The 21,393-nt window shown below is 41.0% G+C and overlaps 1 long non-coding RNA gene across 1 annotated transcript in view; it reads right to left on the bottom strand.

Moving 5' to 3' along the window:
- Positions 1–3,520: 3,520 nt before the first annotated feature.
- Positions 3,521–21,393, bottom strand: part of LOC143266594 (uncharacterized) — an 81,006-nt gene continuing 63,133 nt past the window's right edge. The window contains exon 3 of the long non-coding RNA XR_013041542.1: positions 3,521–5,665. This is a non-coding gene — a long non-coding RNA (uncharacterized LOC143266594). The remainder of the gene's footprint in view (positions 5,666–21,393) is intronic.

The raw sequence follows: 21,393 nt of genomic DNA on the forward strand, positions 1-21,393 counted from the left end.
TGTATGGATGAAATTATGGTACCACAAAATTAATACCTGAAGGAGTAGCCTAAGGTACAGCCTCCATTATAGCATGAACAGAGGGTTAAGTTACTTGTATTTTTATTTTGAAGTAATCACTGCAACTCCTGATACAGAATGTTCAAGATTGTTGCATAAAAAACACTCAGATACCCAAAGATTTTTCAAATCTTCCTCCTCATGAAAAGTGTTCAAAAAAGGGTAGAGAAACCTACAAAGATTCCAGCAAGGACGTAACAGATTTTTAAAAATCCGTACCGCAAATAGAATATTCTGAAGTCTACAGATTAGAACTAACTAGGAAACGTCATCCTAAAAACTTGAAGGAAAATTTAAAACACGATAACGAAAATGAAAAAAGGCGTAATTCGAAGAGTTAAACAGTATTACAGTAAGAACACGACACCTTTAAGGAAACTTCGATCTCCGATCGGCGAGTATTACGGCAAGTTAAAAATCATTTAACAAATTCTAGAATAAAAGTCGAGTCGAAGGAAAATTCCGCGGTAATGCAATGCGCGAAACGATATCCAAGACATAAAACGGTATTCCTCTGAAAGCATCGAATACGATGATTTCTGGTATAAAACGCGTTAAATGCCAAGCCTCGACGCGAAAATGATCCCACGATCGGGGTTGGTTGGTTCTTGTTGCTCGAAAATCCGGGCAAGGCTCGTCCGTAAAGGTCTCCAGATGCGTTGACCTCCGCTAGACCATTAAATGATGAATATTACCGGCAATTACGAGTATCCACCAGTCATTGTATGCGTGAATCGACCGGTCACAAGCCGCATGTTCGGCCGTTATCGTGCACACGCACGTATAGGTGCACGCGTACGGGGTGAGAGTGTGGATTGAAAAAAAGAAGAGACAACCGGTTGTGCTATGCTCGCGGGATCATAGAGCCCCACTCTCGAAAGCGACCTCTTCGCGGCTCTACCGCGAGAAGATGACATCGGGGTTCTCAACCTCTGCTCATTTATCTCGCACCATTTTTCCCCATCTTCGATATTCCCTTAATTACGCTGATATTTCTCAAACATTTACGTCGTGGAGGATTGAACAAGATGTCTGAAAATCATGTCGTCAGATCATTACGTGTTCACACTGAACATCGTATGTTGTTGGATGAAACATGTCCCCGGATTGTACATTATATGTCATCAGATTAAATGTATGTCGTCAGAGGAACATCACATGTTGCGAGATTGAACATTATACATATGTCACCAACATATCGTTGCTGTAGCAATTTGGAACAGTGAAGGGCTGTAAAAGAAAGGAACTGCAACATTGATCTTTACTTCAAATTTTGTTATCATATCCAATACTTGTCAAGAAGATAAGAAGTCTAGGAACAATAGTTTAAAGCTAAGTGTACTTGATATATAATGTTGAATGAAGAATGTAGAGTCTACGCGAGAGAATAAGTACAATTCGACACGAAGTAAGTTATAGAGACAGTGACCGTGCAAGTCAGTTAATTTTCAGCTCCGCAGATTTAGAGAGTAAAGTCACAATGTATATACCGCATGTCGCTCGTTAACGCTAACGATTTCTATAGAATTGGAATGAAGACGCGTAACCACCTAACCAAATTGCTTAACAATGCCAATTTCCATTGCGCCACCTTTTAGCAATTCAAAATGTTTACCATTAATAACACGACCCGTGGCTGTTTCACCTATCCAACATCCATACCCAGTGAAATCAATCAATTACCCAGAAACGACTTAAACGCCTCGGCATTAGCATTCAAGCTGGCGAACAACCTCCCAATCGTTTACCCATCTTCGTGGAAAGCAATTCACCCGATCAACGCCGTGGCGTGTGCATAAATCACGCCAGGCAATGACAGAAGTGCTCTGTTGAACCGCGTCCGGATGTTGTTCGGTCGTTGGAACGAGAACCGAGGCGCGCGCGCGAGCGAGCGAGCGTTGTGCCGCGAGAGCTATCATTTTCTCTCTTGAACCACTTCCTCTAATTAATGCGCCGTTTCTCCCGCGTTAATCGTGTTCTTCTCAGTCGCCGAACGATCGATCGCGATGTCTCCCGGAGGGAGAGCGAGCGAGATATCGCCATTGTGGGTTAGCGAAAAAGAGAGGAAAAAAAAAGTATTCCGCGTCCCGGAGCTTTGAAACCGTTCAGGCTCGCGAACAGAAAGACTACGACCGAGCAGAATCGTCGACAAGGTCCCCTCTGACCCGACGGCGATGGCAAACGATCGGCGCGCAAGAAGCGGAGCCTGATTTATGGGCCGGTCGCGAGAGGGCTGCGTCTTCTCGCGAAGTCAGCCAGGCGTTCTGTACTTGCGCGTACCTGCACCCGCGTGTGTGTCTGTACGCGTCGTTGATACTCTGTCATTGTGGATGATACGTGTACGGAGGAACACGAGTACACAACCGCAAGCAAGAATTCGCATAAGGCAAGATCTGCTTCCGGCCGGTGCAGCTATCTCGAAGCGGGGGAAAGCTTCGCGAAACGCTTCGAGCCTCTGTTCGGCTTGTCACGGACGCGATATCGTTCCGATGATAGGCAGATCGAGTGTCGAGAGCTCTCCGAGTACTTGACGAGGTGTAGCTGATATTTCCAAGACTTCAAATTTTAGAAAGTTGCAAATTTCAAAAATAGTCTGCGAATTTCCATCGGAAGGTGCACGCGGTATTACCAGAGAGTACCTTAGCAGTTCTGATCGATCGATCGATTTTACCGAAGGAAACGCATTCAGTTTCACCGATGGTTTCTTGCCTTTCATGCGTTTCTCTCCTTGTCGGATGTCTGTTGTTGTTGTTGGTCCCGCGGTCGGGATCACGGAGGGTCGAATCGGATCGAATCGAATCGAAACGCGACGAGACGCGACGTCCTCTCGAATGTCCTCTTTTCCTCTTTCGCGTCGGTCTCGCTCTTCGTCTTCTCGGTTCTGTTCTCGTTCTATACGTGGTCCGCACGGTCTCTAGCCTCGCCGGTAGCCGGCAGCGTTTACATTAATGTATGAGGGCAATCGTAAAGCTCGATGTGTACATACGTCTCGATCGGGGTCCCCGGCTACGGCAGAGATTTTCTCGTGCGGCCAACGGACAAAAAAAGGCCACGACATGCCGCGACGACGTGTACCCGATCTAATGCACTCGCCTATCCGTCCGTCGAGGGACGCGCGGCCGGGCCACCGGTGAGCCGATCGCACGGCGAACCCAGCCATTATAATGTGAAATCGTGACGACCTGCCTTACTCTGCCCTCTGGCCGTCCCTGATTGTCCGTTTCATTATGCTGATCGCCGTTTCGTCGGTTTCGAGCAATTAACATACGAGAACGACACCACTACCTTCAATTTCAACACTTACCTACAATTTTTACTTTCATTTACTACATTTCGATATGTTCACACAATCATTCTCTGGTAACTCTGAGATATTTTATTTTTTACATTAGCGATGGAACATGTTGGTTTCGCAACATGTTACGCTGATAGGGACAGGTTATATAGTTATATTGTCACGTATCGATAGAGGTTATGTACTGATAAATGCAGGTCATATGGCTATTGTATGTATTGTCATCTATGGACAGAGGTTATGTATTGATAAATGCAGGTCATACTGCTGTTGTATGTATTATCATGTAGAGGTTATGAATTTATTAATATGAACATGTTATCTCATTATTATGGCTTGTATTAAATATGTCGCGTTATGTCATTATTATGATGTGTGTGTATTAATTATTATGACGTGCTATGTCATTATTACGGCACGTTTGTATTAATTATTATGGCTATATGATTTATTGTTGCCATCTCACATCATTATTGTCATAATTTATTAAAACAGAGAACAGCTTAAACACGAAGTTTCTTCTTGTATAGGAAGAGTAACATCCATTCATAATACACGTTCATAAAATTGCGCGATAGTATGTGTAAACGTATTTTGTCATCGGGCGAAACGAAAAGAAGGGAAAAGATGGTAAGATTGTCAGTAGGATCGGAGAGATGAGAAAGGACGGTTAGGATTTTCAAGTCGGAGTTGGTGAATCGCTTATCTGTTAGAAGCGGAGGTTGGTCGTGGTCCTGGGACGCGGAAGAGGACGGAAATCGTGCGATCGCGGAATACGTGGAGTAGAAGGAAGGGATCCGGTTGACCGAGAGAAGACCTAGCTCTCTCGCTCGGGTCCCTTCTTCTTTTTCCGAGCGGCCACGGCGAGCGGTTGCGATTCCGCGATTTACGATTCGTTCCCCGCTGTCGCGGATTCCCGAGGACAGGCAGCGCGACGCTTTATCGACCGCTCCGCCGTAACCTTTCCATAACTATCGCGTCTGTTGCCGTAGATCAACGGTAACGCCGCAGCGACCAATTTACCGAGCGACCTCTCGGCCGACCTCTTCCAGCAGGCCTTCTCTCCGCGCGCGCGCACGGGTAATACACCTTGGGTATCTCTCGCGAATATATATCCATCGCGATGTATAATCCGTGCACACGCGCATATATCGCCGCCTCGCCTTTACCCTCTTCAACGTGGCCACGAGGAAGATCGCACGGTGACGCAACCGACGCAACGGCCCGGACCAGTCCTCGCGTAATCGACCGTATACGACCCGGCGATTTTCGTCGACGCCACAGGAATGCCTCTGGTGGGCGTTCAATCGCTCGCGGTTCTTAACGCGATGATATCTGCGATTAATTGTGGGAATTTTCGCGGACTTCAACAGTGGATCGGTACCGATTGTTACTTCAACTTTGTTACATGATTTATACACGCCAATGCATCGGTAATGAGATCTCCAGAACGCTTGCAGATGGATTTGCAATTTGTTTTAGATGTACCGATTCAAGAAATTCATGACTACGTGCGGGTACAAATATTTCATGCATAACAAGGATAAAAATCTAAACGTACATGTTCATTCTTTTAATTTCGCAAGATACGAGCACTTCTCCCCAAACGTGAACATTAAAATCTTTCAACCAGAAATATACTTTAATCACATAATTCCTATCTCCTTAGACTTTATCCTATCTATATGTCCACATATATGTATATTGATCAATCTCACACTACGCACTGCATCATCAATACCTTACACACTATACATTACCTTACACCACTCATTATCGTCCTAAGTCCTTTCAACCTCTCCCAAAAGTCTCCTTAACAATTTCGTCTACTTCAAAGCAGGAATCCGTCTGAATCGTAAATCGCGTTGGAGCGAAGGAGCAGAACCGTTCCAAAAGAAAGATGAAGATTACTCGGAGCTGATCGGGTCTGTCACGTGTCGGAAGCGAGGCTCTCGGGCAGAGAGAGGGCCAAGACAGCTCGAAGAAGATCCGAGGCGGGTGCGAGCGGATTTTTGCGCCGCTCGGCCGAGGCCGTTTTAATCTCCCTCGAGGTCGACTTTCCGGTACACCCACGCTCGTGTCATCGATATATCACACGGGGCGCGTTCGCAGCCCCGTTGGCTGCCGCGCGCGACGAATTCGGCCTCCAGGCCAGGATTCCGCGTTGTTCTCGATTCCAAGAGAAAACGGACCGGCCCGTGCCCTTTTTTGGACTGTTACGAGGTGTCGCAACCACAGGGGGATGTCTCCGATCTCTCTTTGTTGGACCGACATTGGCGTAACTGGGTTTCGGGGTGCAACTCGGTTGATCTGAATTTTGAAAAATTTGCAGTTATGAGATGCAATCATAAGTTTGACACAGGATCTGCTAATTTAGATTTGGGGATTTGGACATTTTGAGAGGTGCAATTGAAAATTGAGATATTTAGAAGAATGCTATTGAAGATTTAGGAAATTGAGGATGTAGAAATTTTGGAAGATAGAATTTACAATTTAGGAATTTTGGAGTGGAGATTTCAAAATGTAGAAATTTGAGAAGATGGAATTAGAAAATTTAGGGACTTGGGAATTTAAGAAGCTAAATTAGGAAACACAAAAAAAAGTGGATCAGTAAATTTATAAATAACGCGATAGCTCTAATGCTTAATACCAACTATACAACGCAAGATATAATATTAATAAACAACGTAATCTGACTCGTGGTTATAGAACGATGTAACATAACCCTCCACACAATAAATCATCATATAATCCAGCAATCAAAGATGGGCCCCCTGACAAGAAAGAATTCCCCAATTTACGCCAATGCGCGATGGCCTGGTTAAAGAAGTCGCCTCGTAAAAATCCGGGCCCTTATTATTACCGTGTGACGCACGAGCAAATGCTTGCGAGCTTGTAACCGCGAGCTTGTTGCGCGACAGGTCAAGAGGCGTAGGAGTGACACGTTGAGTTACTCGATATGAGCAATACGATCTCGTGTACGAGGCGGTTCTTTCGAAAGAGACGGTGAAACGATTTTAGAAGGGGATATTTCACGAAAGCCTATGAATACGTCTTTTTCGCGACTATTGTATCCGGTACGAGTCTTATTGCTGTTGTTCGCGTCGATTCACTTTTCAAATCGATTCTCGAACAATGTTGAAAAATGGACATCCACTGTGATTTCGCGGTATGCGGAGGCGAGGCTGCTGATATGTGAGCCTATCAGAAATCAGACTGATTAGGCTGGACGGTATAGAAAAGCCGATGACGTTCTAAACAATCATTCTTTTAAGATTCGGCTTGACGTGTACGACCAAGAAATCTTTTATGGTGCATTGTCTCAGATGGGGAATTCGAGTTATGGAAATAATCGAAAGAGTATTTTCTGTGGAACGTGAGAGGTGTTTTAGTCTCCGCTTCTATTTATATAACAGTTACATTTGAGTGTATGTTTCAGTTACATTATATTGTGTACGATATGTAATTGGTTCATTGGTAAAACCACCCTTTCTGAGGGGTGCATTTTATACTTTAAAACGTCACAAGTATACCACGTCACAATTTCATGTAACAAATAGCACCGATATTTTTATTCACACGTATCATAAATTGCAAGAATGGTAAAAATGATCCCATGAGACCTTAACAGGTGTCCTCAAGTTAATTTGAAGGACCTTCATAAATCATCCTATCGAAAGGTATTCCACGCTTCTAACCGATATCGAAAGAGGAAGAGTACGATAAAATGTTCGATATAGAAAGTGGAAAAGAGAAGATGGAACCTACGCCTATTCCGGATGCGATTGGATCGGGACGCCATTAATAACGACGCACTTACCGATCCCATGGCAGGTGGTAGACCGCATGAAAGTCACGACCTGACATTTGCCTGGGTTGCCCGCGCCCGATCGCGTCCCGAGAACCGATCGCGATGCGATTTTTCTACACGTTGCCCCGCGCCACCGCTGGAGAAGCAACGTAGAGCAATTTCAAGTGTAACGGCCACCACTAACACGCGAAACGCGTGGCGTACCGTTTTCTCTCTTTATTCCTTGCACGCGAGCTTTCTTTCTTTCTCTTGCTCCCTTTCTCTAGTAACACTCGACTTTTCACTCTCGAACGTGCAACTATAGCTACGTGTTTACTACGGCCTCGAGTTACGACGTACCATTATACTTTGACTCCATGATTTTAATTAATTAAATCGTTAGAGAATTCAGGTAAATTCTGGTTATTTTTGTTTATTGAGAATACAGCTGTTGGCGTAGGACTTAAAATTTAATAGTTAAATGTTGCTCATTATTTTGTGAATTGCTCTCATATTAAGATATTTAATTAATTACAGTTGGATATTTTTAATAAGTGTCTTTAAGAGTGAACATGAAGCTTCAATGAACAAAAAATAAATAAAAAAGACAATTTTGATGAAATTATAATTTTTCTTGTCGTCATTGTCACAAATGTATTAATGCATTTAGAAATACAATTTCTTGAGAAACAAAGTCGATTATAAAAAAAAAAATTGTTTTTTCAAACCCACTTTAACTCCACAATTTTTGAGCCTCCCTGTATAAAGAACATTCTCACCCTTTACAAATAAATTTCAATATTTGAACTATTGATTCTATGAGCCTATCTATAAGTCTATAAATCGAGTTAAGTACAGCAGCCACATATTAGAAGTTATTTTTCAGGCGTAAATTCTCGAGCTCTCTCCAAACAATTTCACAAGATCGAGTTCCCCAGTTTCACCACCCCTGACTGACATTCTTCTCCTCCTTCCCTAAATGCCGACTTGTTCGATTCGAAGAAGAGAGACAGATGGAACCCCGAGTCATTCATTTCTCCCGGGCTTCTAAGAACAATTGTTTCGTTTCACCAGACTGATCTCGGTGTATTGGGCGTGCGAGTAAACTGATGACTTTGATATTCTGCTCTCGAATATCTGTAACGATTTAATATATCGGACACGACTACAGGTTACTGGCTCGAGATGGAAGGAGTTATGCAACGAAATCTTTATGTACACTTGCTATTTTTCTTGTTAGAGTACTTGAATGAGATCTGTTCTGTTTTATTTCAATCAATATTTTAAATTGTGATACAAGATGAAGTAGACACAGTGGTTGACACCTACAAAATTTTACTTCAAAGAATCATTTAAAGATCATTCTTAAATTCATTATTTAATATCATTGTGTTTAGTGTTATTTATTTGGTAAATAAATGTATGGGCATAGATTTATAGATACAGCAGAATGAGGTATAATAAATAAATATCTATTATAAAAAAAGATATAAAATTTCTTATGAATATTTAATAAATTAAGTGTGCAATTAATTATACCGTTAAAATTCGTACGCGTTACTCCGATTAACTGCGGCGTAAATTTTTTATTAATGCCTATAACGAATTTTAGTGTTCGATAATGAGATCGATAATCATTAACTATCGATATCTTATAAGAGTAGGTAGTAGTGAAAAATTAACGAGCAGATTCCAGATACCATAATTATATATCATCCGAGACAATTGTAGGATTAAGTCTCCGAACAATTACGAGGAATGAATCGAAGTATTAAAAGAAATAGCGTGTAATTATAACGTCAAACCTATAGTCCGGATCGATCTGTGTAAGACATTGAATACTTTATTGATAGTTACAGAGACGAACGATCCAATTACCTTATCTCTCTGCGGTATAATTTTATTAATGTATAAAAACAGCCAAACATTTCCGCTATTAAAGTGAAATAATTTACAACCTGCCAGCGCGCAAACACGTATAAAAATTCATACAAATTAATTCATTAAAATTACAACCCATAAAAAAGCCAGGAAATATTCGGAGCCGTCGTTGGACCACCCAAAATACCGAGGCGAGCTTACCAAATAAGGAAAAACGATCCGTTCCAAGAAGAAGCATAAAGATGAAGCAATCATTGCCCCAATTTTTCAGCCATCTCCCTGCAACGATTAAACTTCCGTGACAGATACGTACCCCACAAACGACGCCGGCCACTCGTACGGACAATGTTGCAACGTGAAATTATCTGACACGAACGACGAGTCGATTTTTCTCCGCGATAACGTCGGATCACGCGCGTAATAATGATAACGCGATCCGACGCGGCGCATCGAATTAATTACCACGTGTCCGCGCGAGCGGGCGAGCGAGCGATTTTCTGGTGCACGCCCATCACGGCGGCACCAACGAAACCTGAAATTATTTTTCGGGGCGTTGCGCACCGTTACAGTTAATTAACATGCGGTATAACGCGAACGGAAATAATTAACGCCGCGGGGAGATCGTGTACGGAGATATACCGCGCGAACAGCGCGCGCGTAAATCGAATCGAATCGATTTACGCGCGCCGCGTATCCATCCGAGATGATGATATCGACCGTGTCGAACGCTAAATGTCACTCGATACAATCTGCCGACCGATCGACAGCGAATCTACCCTACCATCTTTAATTAAAACAATGAGTCTTCATTATGTAACTCGATGCTTATCGATGCGAGTTTTAAAATCGACTCGACGCGTCCCTGACAAATGTTATACTTACGGAAAATTACATTCTGCCCAATTACAGAAACTGCCACTATGTTTATAAACTGCTGTTACACTTCTGGATAATTGATGACAATTTTAATTAAAAGTTAAAATAACCGAGCAATTAAATTTATGTAGTTGCTCGTGACAAGTTGAAGTGGAGAAATAAATTTGAACGATAAAATCGCATATTGCGTTCGTATTTTGTACCTAATGTGTACGATTCCTTATGTTTCACATAACATCTGTAACGAGCTATTTTGAACCGATTAGTCGCTGGATCAATCTTAATCCGAAGCTAACGTATGCAATTTTTCCATATCGATTCTGATATTTCTATCTACTCTGTAATTGTGCGGATGATAGATAATCAACCTTCCAACAGATCATAAGTCAATACAGCATTTAACTGACAATTCTCTAGCATTCCTTCGTCAAGGTACGCTTCATCAGTCATTGCGTAGCTCACTTTCTATTTCGAAGTACAATTTCATGGCATCTTTTACTTTTTTCGTTTATAAATCAAGGGTTAAGGTCAGCCCCTTCTACTGCCACGGATGATCATAACGGATTTCCATTTTGTATGTCACGAAGAGTGAAAAGAATTTTAGTATGCCTGAGTGATACAATAAATCAAAACAGTGTGGTTAAAAAGTGCAATAATGGTGCACTAAAATAATGGAATAGAATAGTGGAATAATAAATACAATATTTAACAGAAAATTGAAAATAGAGTGATACAGTAAAGCACCAAAACAGTGGTATGTTTAAAAAGTGCAATAATGGTGCACTAAAATAATGGAGTAGAATAGTCGAATAATAAATACAATATTTAACAAAAAATAGAAAATAAAGTCATATAGTAAAGCAACAAAACAGTAGTATGTTTAAAGAGTGCAATAATGGTGCACTAAAATAATGGAATAGAACAGTAGAATAATAAATACAATATTTAACAAAAAATACAAAATAGAGTGATACAGTAAAGCAGCAAAACAGTAGTATGTTTAAAAAGTGCAATAATGGTGCACTAAAATAATGGAGCAGAACAGTAGAATAATAAATACAATATTTAACAAAAAATAGAAAATAGAGTGATATAGTAAAGCAACAAGACAGTAGTCTGTTTGAAAAGTGCAATAATGGTGCACTAAAATATTGGACTAGAACAGTAGAATAATAAATACAATATTTAACAAAAAAGAGAAAATAAAGTCATACAATAAAGCACCAAAAAAGTAGTGTGGTTAAAAAATGCAATAATGGTGCACTAAAATAATGGAACGTAATAGTAGAATAATAAATATAATATTGAATAAAAAATAGAAAATAGAGTGATACAGTAAATCAGCAAAACAGCAGTGTGGTTAAAAGTGCAATAATGGTGCAATGAACTAGTGAAATATAACAGTAGAATAATAACTATAATATTTAACAAAAAACAGAAAAATAGAAGAATAGCTGATATAAAAATAAAACCTGTCCTTTCAAAAAATTTGCGAAGTCACAAAAAGATTAATTTCTCAACTAAGCCGTTGAAACCCACGGTAATTAAAATATTGTCAAGCATAAGAATAACACGGCACGAAGGAATTCGAACGAGAAAATCCCATTATATAACGATGCAGTATCACGAGGATCGGCAAATAAGTCCATTACTTATTAAGCGTTAACAGGTTTCCAGAGAGCGAATCAAGGTTCGAACACGACCGGCTATCAACGGGATCGTCGTTCACCTATGCGAGCAGCTTAGCAATGATACCTGCGATTGCGTAAGCAACGATCCACGAGAAAGGATAAGCCTAAGCTAAAGCGGGGATGCGAGCAACAAACGGGGCGCGGAATCGACATTTGCCAGCGGAAGGGGGCTAGAAGAAACCCGGGGAATGTTGGTCTACATCGAGAGTACACGGTGCAGGTGCTACTGTTGTCGATAACAGCCGATTTACAAGAAAGTAGCTCGTTAATCATTTTCTTTTTGTTGCTGTTTATCCTTTAATTGCTAGACCAGCTCTATCTGTAATGTTCGCTTGCACAACTGCGCTGAGCTGCTTCATCTTACCATTAACCTCTTCGAATACGGATACTGTATTCTTTTATCGCTCGTGTTGCGATACGTCTCAATGGAGATATCTCTCTAAAATATTGTCAGATACTCACAATGTTAAGGTAATATTGGCACAATTAATTGCTACAATTTATTTTTCCTTGTGCCAAATAAATTCCACCAGAGGTCAACTCTGAATTTGATGACAAACGAAATAAAAATTAGTAAAGTAGAAACATTTCAATTATTTGGAACAGTGTATGTCGTAAATAATTTAGAAGAATTTTTATTGAATAGTGAAAAGAGCATCATGTTAGCTGTCGATAAAGAAGCAGTAACACGGTGAAATAAATTAATCGGCAAATCGAAACAATAATCAACATTGTGTGCCCGGAAAACAAATCATCCAATGGCTTTTCATTATTCGTCGAAGAACATAAACCTTACAATCCTTTGTCCCGCGACGTATCGAGCGAACAAATCAGCCTCGAAATACGCCGAAGGCAGTCGACAGGAAAAGCAATAGACGGGAGACAACCTTTGAAAAACACGCTTCATCAGAAAGGAACACGATTCACGAGTTCCACGGAGGACAACTCTCGAAAACTACACGCGACCAGTAATAAAACTTATACGAGCGGTACGATATTTAAAATGGAAGCGTCCATAAAGATCGTAGGCGCCGATAGAGGGATAAATCGAGAGTCGAGGCGAGGCTGACCTCCATTAATTTCAGCGTAACAGGGACAAGATTCGAGGAAGTGCTTTATTGACGGCGTAAATCACCGGGCAAATAGCGGGAAAATTCGGCGAAATCAGCTCGCGAATTTCAACGATCGCCACGGATCGACCCGCGATCCAGCGATAATCTGTCGAGCCGCGCCGATATGCGGGTCCATCCCTCTCTCCCGTAGACGCGTAAAGGTCAGCCTCGACGTAAAGGCCTCCTCAGACGTTCCACATTACCGTGCCCGTTGCCATTTCTGGCAAATAGATCCGTGGCTCTTCTTCTGAGTATTCTTGCGCGAGATGCCTCGGACGCTCGAGGTTATCTGGACACGAGCTCAAAAGATGCTTTCTTCGCGTCGGTCAAATAATTTTCACGTCATTTGCCAGTTAACACTTTGAATGCAGTGACATTCAACTCTTCCTCTTCTACAGCCTTTGTACCTTCTGCTAGTATTTCCTATTTCATACACGTGTCCATCTTGGGTACCGTTACTGAGATTTACTGATCTTCTCTTTTAATTTCATGTATATAGTACTACATTATTCTTGGGTGATCTACATATTAGAACTATTGTTAATTGTCAATGATTATTGGATGAGTAACTAGGATTTTCTGAGTGGGCTAGATTGGTTACATTGATAGTATGGTGTCGTGTCAGACATCACCAAGTGACTGTTGCTAATTTATGAATTTAGGTGGCTGAGCATTTGTTCACCTAACACTTGACTCGTTACATTGATACTACTATCACTGATGATGTCTCGTATCATCCTAGTGACTGTTTGTAATTTATAAATTTAGGAAGCTGAATATTTGTTCACCTACCACTTGACTGTTTATATTGAAAGTTCTATCACTGATGATGTCTCGTATCATCCTAGTGACTGTTTGTAATTTATAAATTTAGGAGGCTGAACATTTGTTCACCTAACACTTCACTGGTTATATTGATACTACTATCACTGACGATGTCTCGTATCATCCTAGTGACTGTTTGTAATTTATAAATTTAGGAGGCTGAACATTTGTTCATCTACCACTTGACTGTTTATATTGAAAGTTCTATCACTGACGATGTCTCGTATCATCCTAGTGACTGTTTGTAATTTATAAATTTAGGAGGCTGAATATTTGTTCACCTACCACTTGACTGTTTATATTGAAAGTTCTATCACTGACGATGTCTCGTATCATCCTAGTGATTGTTTCTAATTTATGAATTTAGGAGACTGAACATTTGTTCACCTAACACTTGACTGGTTATATTGATACTACTATCACTGATGATGTTTCGTATCATCCAAGTGACTGCTGTTAATTTATAAATTTACGAGACTGAACCTAAGAATACTTGAACACATGACATCGACAAAAGCATATGATCTGCACGAACCATACTGTCACTTGTAAAGTCCATATAATTGCGGAAATATGTGACAAGCCTCCACAAACTTCACCAACAAAGGTCATCGTAAGACAGTATCTAAGATCCACAATATTCAGAAAGAGGGTTTCCAGCGAAGTTTATCGTCGTCATTGCGCTCGGTCCCACGAGATGGCGATATCGCCCTTGAGCGCGATTCGACGCGGCTAATGCGCCCATAATGTGTCTATTTCTCAAGTCCCGATGATGAGGCTGTTGCTACGACCTTCCGGCAGCCGCGTCGATCGCAAGAAAACACCGCGTGTCTCCGGTCGCGCGAACAGCAAACGATCGTGCGAACGCGATCGCGAAACGTGTCGGGATGGGACGTCGTATCCGAGCTTGATTGACACGCTTCCGTTAGACACCGGCTGTCCCGCTTAATGGGGTATGCTCGTCGAAATCGTGGCTACGATACAATCGATTCTGTTGCTCGACCTGTCCGAGATTCGTCAATGGGACTAATGCGATAAGTCGCGACGCGGCACGTCAAGGCTGCTCACGCTTTCCAGACGTTCGATTGTGTTTGAAGATCGTTCGACGATCCGGCGCTCGATTGACATGCCCCTTTCGTTCTCCCATCATTTTCGCGTGCTCTTTCGCGGATAAGGAGGACTGATCGTTTCAAAAGTTGGTTCAAGCCCAATGTTCTTGTAATTTCAAAATTTTATTCGTTAGAAATTTGTTCGTGAGGACTACATTTGATTTGATATTTTTTATTAACCGCCAAAGTGATGTTTTATAATTATAATACATTTTTTTTGTAATTTCAACAGATTCTATATGTTCGTACATTTTTTTGTTTTTGAGGAAATATATGATTTAAAAGATATGTATTTATTTTATGAAAATCTGTGATCATACTTTATAGTAAGAAATCTGTCATAAAGTACTTGTTACTTTAATATCTGAAGATCTTTGAGTTAGGAAGCAAAAGTCATATCAGTTCTCGTGATGTCAGGCTATCTCAAATGTTCCCGAATTTTTAAACTGAGCCATGGATGCAAACGCACCCTATTCACACGTCCTCACGAATGCAACAGCCCCACGATAATAAAGACATAAGAAGAATTCGAAACACGAAATCGTGAAGAAATCATTATCATGCGAAGCGTCCATAAAGACCGTAGCATCGCGTGCACCAAAATTCTTGGCTGTTCAATTAACACCGGCCCAAATTACAAATTTCCTTCCACGTTCCCCGATTAAACGGCTCGTATGATCGGACATTAAAATTTTTACGCTCGCGTAGCGGCTCGACCAATAACGCCCATTACGATACAGTGGAGCCACGTTCCCGATGCACCTGAATGCAGGTGCATCGTCGACTCGGTGAAAGGCCACCGCGACGCCGACGACGACGACGAGCGTGTCCAGTACACTTATTCGCCACGGTACACCTTCATCTCCACACGCTCGAAAATAAATTCACGAATTGTCGCGTCGTGTTTCACACGCTTCGCGTCGCTCGATTCTTTCTGCTCGGTCGGTTCGACCGCAACCAATGCATACTCATCGCGGCATCGGGTAATAAAGACGCGTTTGGTCCATTGTAGTGGCGAGTGGTGGCATTTAAAAATGCAACTTCATCAAGTGCAGTCGTTTCGTGCGGTTTTCATCGACGATGAATGCTGGCCGAGTTGCGCCGCTAATGGAGACGTACGATTATCCGATACGCCTCGTTCAAACTTGTCGCGAATTCGAGAGGATACGAGGTCTTGTCCAAATTTATCAACGACTCTCACGTTTCTTTGTACAGGGAGACTCTGGAGATACGTTGTGTTACTGAAAAATCGATTTCGTTAGCAAATATTGATTGATTGATTGTGCTCAAAATGAATCTGCGTTTGCAATACAAAATTAAGGTCTTGATGATTTCTTTCGTAACATTGAAATGATTTCGACGACTTTTTAAAATGGTCGCTTGTACCCTTCGTTATGTGTACAATGTGAATTGCATCATGGTCAGATATGTATCAGTTATTTCATTATCCAGCTGTAGAGCAAGGTATGAATATACGCAACAGTTTTTAGTATCTATATTATTTTAACTTGTATAAAATGACATAGTCGCCTTAGATAATGATCAAACATACAAAAAAATCGCTCAAAGGCTAGAAGAATTAAAATGAAACACGACTCAAGTTCATTCGGCTCGTTGCAAGATGCAAATGAGCCCCGATCAAAACAAACGTGATTGTCACCTGAATAGAAGCAATTAAGACACCTGGTTTGAATACAAGTTAATCGATAAGTGACTCAATAAATTTTCCTGCTGGAAGTTTAGCGATAAACGAAGGATAAAAATGAAGGTTCGTTTAGGTGACTAGGTGGTTTCCGTGTATTCGACGTGATCGCACGAGACACTCGGACGTCTGTTCGACTCCCACGCGTACACGTGCTCACGCACGATCTCCCGTGCGTGCAACGGATGAGTGCGTATGGTAATGACAGGCCAGGAAACGCCGGTCGGGCGCCAGCGAGCTGCCTCGGGCAATAGCTACCTGCAATCTCCTCGAAATATCGGGGTGACTACCTTGAGAAACGACCAAGGCCGTGCAAATCGAATCAATTTCTTTCTAATTGTACATCCTAAACGTGATGTTGATCCTCATCGAGCCTCCAAGACTGCACTAATCACATTCGTCTCGCGTTTGTCACACTTGTCACCTGGTAGAGACAGGTCTCAGCACGGTATTGTCACCTGTTTCGCTCGAAATACGTATAATGTTCTGTCGATAGGAATAAGATAGGAATAAGATTGATTATTCAAGATTGAATATTTTTGCTATTCATTCAGGTCGTAAGAGAGCATGTAACCTGAAGAGAAATTATCGCACTTTATTTCTGTTTGTTCTGTTTTTAGGTACACTTGATGTATGTATACGTGTGTGTATAAATTTCGTTTACATTTCTGAGTTACATCCGTACATATTATAACAACAATCCTATCTTATAGGTATTATATCTCGTGTGCATTGTAGATGAAGTCCACGAAAATTCATAAAATCTTCCAATATAAAAAACTGACAAAGAAAGTCATACACAGATTGTCTATATTTAATATGAATTCTTACAATTTTAATATTAAAGAGTAAGATTTTATCCTAAATAAAAATTCTTAAAACCTTGTAATACGCCGACGATCATTAAGAACCTACAAGAACTCATCAATGAAGAGTGATAGACTTCAGCTGAACAATGCGTTAAGTAACTGCAGAGTGCAACTTATCGCGAAACGTCGGTAATTTCCAGCAATTAGAAACAATCTTAGTCAACGGTGAAAGCGACGCAAGCGTGAACGGTGACCGAAGATATCTGGTGTAGAAAAAGGTACTAGGTGAACGAAACAAATGTGCGAGCTACGCGTGCCTTTGCGAGCAATCGCCGGCAACCTTTAATCGTTTTCGCCCGAAACGGGCAGGGCACGCGTGGAACCCCAACAAATCTGCTTTTAATCGACTCTGCCCGACTAGGTGGACCCGTGTCGCAATCCACCACTGACAACCGGCCACCGCGATTTGTCGCGATGTAATCTTGTTCTGTCTCTCGATTGTCGCAATTCTATCTTGGCCGATATCCACTGCACAAGTGTTTTCGCGTGCAACACTTTTTTAGCTGTTGTGGAAATTTGGGAATTGGGGGAGATAGGGGTTCAGGGAGTTGGGTTCTCAAATTTTAAATTAGGATGTTAGTTCAAATTTTTAATTTTAAGTTAAAAATGTACATCTTTAATTTAGATGTTTAGAAAATTAGAGGTATAAGCACTTATGAAGATGCAGGGATTTATGCAAAGAAATGTGGAGATAAATATTTCTCATCTTTGGTATTTTTGGATATGGAAACTTGAGGAGTGGATAATTTAAGAATTCAGAAATGTGGAAGGCTCTAATCTTCAAGTTCGAAAATTTGAAAAATGGACACACGAATATAGAAATGCAGAAATCTCAAATTTTCAAATAAACCTTGTCAAACTCAGCTATTAATTACCCCTCCATAATCACCCTCCGAATTTCCCCTTCCTGTGGTTCCAACCCAATCGTCACAGTTCAACAAACATCGTTTTCGACCTCTGACAAATTCTAAAAAACGCGTATAATTGCCACGATACATCAAGAACAGTATTGAAACCCCGCGTAATTCAGTGAAAGCTTACGTCACGAGAGCCCCGAACAAAGTGGCCGCTCGAAGCAACAAAAGTCTTAAAAAGAAATCTCGTAACCGAGCGAAATGATGGTTAATACATTACCCTGAGCCCAGGGGCGATACACGATCGTTCGCGCGGATCCAATGAAATCAATCGTCGCCGCAAACGAGCCGGATAACGAACGCCGATCGACGATGAATAATCGATCGTTCGACTCCGAATTAGCATTTTTTCTACAGTCCGCGTTCGCGTTTCTGTTCGTTCGCAAGCGAGGAAGTGAACACCCACGCTCCTCGCGGGCTTTCGCGGGCTAGACGCGTTTCACGCTTCGCTTGCGGGATCATTCTTTCACCGTACAATGTAGGAGATCGATATCGGCCCAGGTATCGACAGTGTATCGCGTTTCACGGTTGCACGAGCCCGACGTTTCTTTTTCTGTCTGCGCTGCTCGATAGCACTTGCTTCGTCGCAGGAACCGGAGACATTCACACCTACGGTAGACGGGAAATTACGGGGCGGTGGTTTATCGGGGAGGACGGTTTGGATTGTAAAAATGATTTGGTTGAATTTGGGGAAGATTTGTAAGAGACCTCTTTGTGGGAGGATGGGTCTGAAAATTTATTTTAACGTTCAATTGGATGTGGTTTAGGTTAAGAGACTTCAAAATACAAACTGATTCTTCAAAGTACAAATTGATCCTTCAAAATGCAAGTTGATCATTCAAAATACAAATTGATCCTCCAAAATGCAAACTGATTCTTCAAAGTACAAATTGATTTTTTAAAAAGCAAGCTGATTCTTCAAAGTATAAATTGATCCTCCAAAATGCAAACTGAATCTTCAAAGTATAAATTGATCCTTCAAAATACAAACTGATCCTTCAAAATAAGAATTGATTCTGCAAAATACAAACTGATCCTTCAAAGTACAACTTGATCCTTCAAAATTCAAACTGAACCTTCAAAGTATAAATTGATCTTTCAAAATGCAAACTGATATTTCAAAATTAGAATTGACTTACAAAAATGTGATCTCATACACAAAAATGAAGACTGTCTCTCTAAAATACAAATTAGTCTTCCAACATGTGAACTGATACTATAGAATGTGAACCAGTTCTCAAAAATAATTTTCAAACATTTCAAACATTGAGTGGTCTCAAAATAATTCAGCATACTTCTAATATAAAAAGGAACCTTCATTCCTTCATTCATTTATTCATTATGAACAAGCTAATAAATAAATAAGAAGGTATGATAGAAGTTTGATCAATGACTGGTTTTCTATGAGTGCACAAGTACTTCATTTTATGTGGTCTGTTCATTCACATTGTTACATTCCTGTACTATCAACATACAAAATAAAATATCTTTAAACTTAATCAAAATTTTCATTCAATTTTATATCCCTTTTCAACAAGAACCACCTCTTAAAAATTTCCAAATAAATCAACTCGTAGTTTCACAAAATTTCACAACAACATAACCCAACCAAACTCTGACAATTATAAGCTACACGCAGTGTATAAAAACCTTGATCAAATTGCTCCTTGAAGATGCAGTTTGATCGTGATCAGTTCCAACGTCGAAGTTTGAAGAAATCTGAACGTCAAATCGATAGCCCAAGGTGGGAGTCGACGAAGCACCTCGAGGAAATCTCGCGCGACTTAGGGGAATTGAGTGCGCCATAAAGTGTCACGGCGGGAAATGTTTTACGATGATGCAAGTTTGTTGTGCCGCTGGAAAATCGAGGTCGAGTTTGCATGACCAACAGTGCCGTTGCCTTCGTCGTTGGTGGTTTTATGCAGCCAGCATATTTACGCCTCTCTTTGCCCGTAACAGAATGCATTGTTGGGTCATCGTAAATGCTGGCGTGTGACGCGCGCCTCTTGTTTGACCCTTTTCGGTGCATCCAAGTTTCACCTCGATATGCACCGATGATTTCGACGCAGCTGTGCTATTCCTGCATTTGCATGCAACTTTCAAGGTTCATTGCTGAAGTGGAATTGTTTGAATATTGGGGTGGTTGGGTTAGAGTAAAGGGCAGAGGGAGTTAGGGATGGAAGTATGGAGATTTGAGGATTTGGAGCGAATTTGGGAATTGGGGTGTGAGGATTTGGGGATTTGAGAAGTTGGGAGTTTGGAAAGTTGGAAATATGGGAGTTGGATGATTCTAATTTGGGAATTTTGGAATTTGGAAATTTGGAGATTTGGAGATTTGGAAGTTGAGAAAATTGGGATTTGGAGATTTGGAATTTGGGAATCTTGGGATTTGGGGTTCTTGGAATTTGAGAATCTTGGGATTTGGGGTTCTTGGAATTTGGGAATTTGGGATTTGGAAATTTTGGGATTTGGAATTCTTGGAATTTGGGAATTTGGGATTTGGAAATTTTGGGATTTGGGGTTCTTGGAATTTGGGAATTTGGGATTTGGAAATTTTGGGATTTGGGGTTCTTGGAATTTGGGAATTTGGGATTTGGAAATTTTGGGATTTGGGGTTCTTGGAATTTGGGAATCTTGGGATTTGGAGATTTGGGATTTGGAAATTTTGGGATTTGGGGTTCTTGGAATTTGGGAATCTTGGGATTTGAAAATTTGGAAATTTGGAAATTTGGAATTTGGGAATTTGGGAATTTGGGAATTAGGGAATTAGGGAATTTTGGAATTTGGGAATCTTGGGGTTTGGAGATTTGGAATTAGGAAATCTTGGGATTCGAAGCTTTGGAAGTCGAAAAAATTGATAATTCAGAATTTAGAAATTTAAGGACTTGGAAATTTGGTGTTTGAGTATTGGAACTTTACAAACTTGGAAATATCTACACCTCAAAAAATAACAAAGAATCAATTTAATTCCGTAAAACGATTCTGTTCATTACTCCGATTTCACGAGCTCCGGTATCCGCGATATAAAATCAGAGAGATGCGTTTACCGATGCCACGGTATATTATAAGATAAGTGGAACGACGGCAAGAACACGAACAGCATTGTGATCGGTGAAAGAGGGGCGCGTCGAGGGACGTTAGAAAATGTCTTTCTGGGATGGAGAAAAGAGAGTAAGAGAAGGGCAAAGGTGGGCAATAAAATCGAGTTATTATCCTTATTATCGGCAGCGTTGCGAAAGTGCACGCGCGTGGGCCGCGTGTACACTCAT

The sequence above is a fragment of the Megachile rotundata genome, chromosome 2 (genome assembly GCF_050947335.1).
Source record: "Megachile rotundata isolate GNS110a chromosome 2, iyMegRotu1, whole genome shotgun sequence".
In the NCBI taxonomy this organism is placed as follows: Eukaryota; Metazoa; Arthropoda; class Insecta; order Hymenoptera; family Megachilidae; genus Megachile; species Megachile rotundata.